The following is a 5,292-nucleotide window of genomic DNA, read 5'->3' on the forward strand; positions in this document are numbered from 1 at the left end:
GAGCAGTTCCTGTATTTCCACATTCAGAGCGGAGGACTGAACCGAGTCCTTCACTGCAGTTATGATCACCCCCCCCCTGAAGGGGGGAGGCTTTAACCGGAACTGAAGGGTGTACCCGGTGGATATAGTAATGCGCACCCAGATGCCGTTGGTGCATTGTTGCCAGAACTGGAGCTGTGGAACAGTGTAAGTGTGGGATAACAGTTGCCTGGATGTCTCAGGGCTGTTTTGGCTGTGCTCGCTCATGAGGGGCCTGGCCAGAGCCACGAGGACATGACCTGCCACATCCTCTAGGGTGCCATTCTACGCGCTGCGGTTTTGCAAACATAGGCTGGCCGCGCGCTGATGGACCTATGGGGGAGGTCCTACTACCCCGTGGTTGCGCCTGCTGCTGTGGTGGTGTCTTGGCTGTTCCTGAGGCTGCTTTGGCTGGAACTGCTTATTTGGCCACATCTTAGCCATTTGTTGTGACGCCTCCCACGCCTTTATGGAGCTTTGCAACATCTCCACCGCCGGACCAAATATGTGTCCAGGTGTAATTGGAGCATCCAGCAAAGGGGCCTTGTCAGGCTCCTGCACTCTAACTCTCTGACTGCCTCTTTGGCCGCAGAGTACCCTTTCTTCAGGTGTACCTCTGTGGTCCTGCACTGCTTATTGGGGCATGCTAGGTCTTTTGTAAGCCCAGATAGTGTCGGACTCTTCAGTAATGCTGCGAATGCAGCGTCCACCGGTGGAAAGGACGCTAAACCAGCATCACTAGCCCCCTGCATAGTAAAGGCCAAAGGCCTTGCGAGACACCTCAGGAGCAGAGGCTGGAGCCCCCCAAATAGACTGCACCTCCTTAACAAAGTCCGGAAAGGCTGGAAGCATCCTGGACTGATGGGACTGGGTTGAAGGCGACTCAAGCAGAGATCATCGGGGAGGCTCTGTCTTAAGCCAATCGATGCCCAAATGGTGGGTTGCTCTGTCCACCACAGACCACACAGGGTCGTCGGTATCCATCACCTCGGACTCAGCATCCTGGCAGCTTTGCCTGATAGGATGTGCAACGATGGAAGCCCAACATCTCCGTCGAGCATGGCACATCAAACATCGAAGGTGCGTCGAGCACGAGCGTCGAGCACCGAGAGCCGAAGCGCCGAGTGTCGAAGTGCCAAGCGTCGAGCGTCTAGAGTCGAAACGCCAAGCGTCAAAGCGCCAAGCATGTAGCGTCGAAGTGCCGAGCATCGAGCATGTAGCGTCAAGGTGCCAACGCATCGAGCGTGTGGCGTCGAAGCGTCGAGCGTGTAGCATCGAAGCGCCGAGCACCAAGCATCGAGGTGCGTGTGTCGAACGTTGAAGCGTCAATCGTCGAGCACCGAGCGTCGAGCACCGAGTCCCAAGCGTGGAAGCGCTGAACCAAGCGCCAAAGCACAGACACCACGAAGAGCGAGTACCGAGCGTTGAGATGCTAGCATGAGTCGCCTAAGCGTCAGCTGACCCGCAGAGCGTAGACGCTAGTGCTGGTACAGTGTCTTATTGGGTGAATACTTACCTTGGTGCTTAAGGGAATATGTGCTTGGTGGTCGTCTTTTTAATGGTGAAAAGGGACTTTTTTATTTATTTATTTATTTTTTTGGGGACGCTGCATCAAGTGCTTGTAACTGTAGGGAAAACCCTACCACGCAGTGGGGAAACACACAGCAGTGTAAGATTTATACAGGGCTGTTCCACACACACGTGAGCTATCCAGGCAAGACCGAGGCTGCAGTGCACACGTGGCCAAAGCCAACAACACGCGTCCTAATAATGTGTGTGTGTGTGTGTGTGTATATATATATATATATATATATATATATATATATATATATATATATATATATATATATATATATATATATATATAATATATATATATAATATATACAGAACCCAAAAAACACACAATTAAATATTAGAAAATATATAACGAAGAGAAGACGAAGACCACGAGGTTAAACAAAAACGCGATGCTGAAGCAAAACGTGAAGGATTTATAAAGTAACATATATAAAATATATACACAATTATATCACCAAGAATACCAATAATAAGTGCAACTGAAATAAACTGGGAGAAGGGGCAAAAAAACAAAAAAACACGTCAGCTCACGCAGAGGCCTATCAGCAGCTTTGCTATAAAGCTCAACAAATCCCTACTGCCTGACTGCAATGTCCCATACTTTGATGGTTATTTTGAAATAAGAACATAAGAACATAAGAACATAAGAAAGTTTACAAACGAGAGGAGGCCATTCGGCCCATCTTGCTCGTTTGGTTGTTAGTAGCTTTTTGATCCCAGAATCTCATCAAGCAGCTTCATGAAGGATCCCAGGGTGTCAGCTTCAACAACATTGCTGGGGAGTTGATTCCAGACCCTCACAATTCTCTGTGTAAAAAAGTGCCTCCTATTTTCTGTTCTGAATGCCCCTTTGTCTAATCTCCATTTGTGACTCCTCGTCCTTGTTTCTTTTTCCAGGCTGAAAAAGTCCCTTGGGTCGACACTGTCAATACCTTTTAGAATTTTGAATGCTTGAATTAGGTCGCCACGTAGTCTTCTTTGTTCAAGACTGAACAGATTCAATTCTTTTAGCCTTTTTTTCTGCATATGCCTTTTAAGCCCGGAATAATTCTGGTCACTCTTCTTTGCACTCTTTCTAGAGCAGCAATATCTTTTTTATAGCGAGGTGACCAGAACTGCACACAATATTCAAGATGAGGTCTTACTAGTGCATTGTACAGTTTTAACATTACTTCCCTTGATTTAAATTCAACACTTTTCACAATGTATCCGAGCATCTTGTTAGCCTTTTTTATAGCTTCCCCACATTGTCTAGATGAAGACATTTCTGAGTCAACAAAAACTCCTAGGTCTTTTTCATAGAAAGGGAACAGATCTATTGTGATATATTGTCTAAATTAAGATCGCTCAAAGCTCAAAAAGCTGACAGACATTTTCAAAATATTAAAGCTAATTTTCGTGAGAGTGTTTTCTCTATAAAGTCAACGTCTGTTTAATTAGTAAGCTGCAACATATTTCTTTATATCTACAAATTGGAAGAATGCAGAGTTATGTTTTTTGCTTCGTAATGACGACACTGATGGTGCTGAAAAGCTGTCTCTGCTTTGGCTTTATGATGGATGCATATTGTCCCTGCTTCATTAACCACAAGTAATCTGGAGATGGGAGGGAAAAGATTTCTTCTAATATATGTCAGTGTTTACAGAAAACTAATGTGGAATTAAGAAGATAAAGGAGGTGCCTTTCTCATTGTTTTCCTAGTCAGTCTGGCATTGTTGTACTATATTAAAAGGCTATAATGGAACTGCTGAGTCAGTAAGTCCATTGTTTGAACAAGGGAGTTTCATTGTTATGATTGGGAGGGGGGCATCCCAGCAATGCCACAATCACTATTAGACAACAATTTCTTTAAGTTATTGTGACAGAAATACAATGAACCTTGGTTGTAAATCTCCCTCCCGACCTGTGAGGGTGCTGAGTGAGGAAAGAGTTCTTTGGACGGGCTGACTTGACAGTTTTTTCCCTGGGTCGGAAAATCGGCCAGTCTGGAAGAAGGCGAGACTCTGTTGCAAGAATATGTTGACCTGGCAAACCACATGGCAGCTGCAGATTGGAGAGGTAGTTGCACTTGTTTAGCAAGGGGTCATGTGTGACAGCATAAAATGGGATGGGGAATTGTAGTCTGTTCCTTCGCATTGGTTTGTAGTAGGGATGCACCGATTCCAAGTTTTAGGGATTCGTTAGAATACCAAATCCAGCTCAACAGAACTGAATACCGAATCTACAAAATCTGCCAAGGAAACTGTTGAATGAAAAACAGACTGGCAGCTACTAACAAGGGACGCACACAATCTATAGTTTTGTGCCTTTTAGTTAACATTAGAACTGCCAGATTTTCAAACTACCTAGAACCACCATGTGGGTCACTTTGATCCATACATTTTTAAATTGCTTTGTTATGAAAATGAAAGACATACTTTCGGATACAACTGAACAGTTGTATTCATGAACATCATATCTAACATTTGCATCACAGAAACACTATTTAAGTGGAAAATTAAGATGAGCGCATATACAGCACAACCACAAACAGTGAAAAAATATAATAAAATAGATATTTCAAAAGAAACAGATATGTACATATACCCATGTACACTTGTAAATGGGTATATCTACACACAAAACTATAAAACTGAAATCATCATTTCTAATACTACATAAAAATAAAATATAACCCTACTCCCGGTAGGATGGCTGCATTGCACTATGGAGGAGTGTGACAGGGCGAGGAGTTCTGTACATGTATTTGTTTGTTTATTTTTAGAATGGGGTCTCCCCCTCCGCCCCTGTGTTATGTTGTCTTTATTATGATTTATTGTATTTATGATGGAGAAAGCTGAGGTTATTGTTTTTGAATTTATTTAATGTATTTAAATATGACACTTTAACCACGTTTGTTTTGTTATTGTTTTGTTTTTATTTTGACATGTTCTTGTGCAGTGGCCATCTCCCGAATTAATTAAGTGATTAATTTTTTGCTAACTTGGAGATGGTCACCTGTATAATATTTAGAAGTGAGTAGTTTTTCTAGATTTACGATTATACTGTAAATTTACAGTATAATTGTAAATCTCGAAAAACTACTCACTTCTAAATCTTTTGTAGTCATTTTTGTATTACTTTAGTATAAATACATGTTAATTTGGATTCATATGTTTTTTTCTGACTTTATGTGAACGAAAAGACACAAAAATGTCCGTTTTCTCAGTGGAAATTGTGATATTTCAAAATATCACTGTCCTGGTCACAAAAACAAAGTTTGTGGGGAATAATAGCCATTTTTTATACTTTTGAGGCATAAGCAATTAGGAAATAACACTTACTACCCAGGAACAAAAAGTGCGTTACATAGTGTTATTCAAGCAGTTTAACTAGCTACAGACATCCCCCCTTTTTAAAAAAAAGTATTTATTTATTTATTTATTTATTTATTTACATACCTTTGAAAGAAAAACAGACAAAAAGTTCAAGGAAGTTAGTAATAGACACATGACAAATGTGATACTTTAATATGATACAGATTTCAGCCCTGCAGTACTTATTCCATACAGCTTATAGAAAACAACCTGAACATGACTCACTGGACAGTAAAAGCATAATGAAATCTCAAGGATTGTCTCATTCTTTAGTGATGGCATCACTTCATTGACACGCGCTGGTCCTTATTAACCACAGAATGGCAGTCAACTCCTC

This window comes from Polyodon spathula, chromosome 12 (assembly GCF_017654505.1).
Source record: "Polyodon spathula isolate WHYD16114869_AA chromosome 12, ASM1765450v1, whole genome shotgun sequence".
NCBI lineage: Eukaryota > Metazoa > Chordata > Actinopteri > Acipenseriformes > Polyodontidae > Polyodon > Polyodon spathula.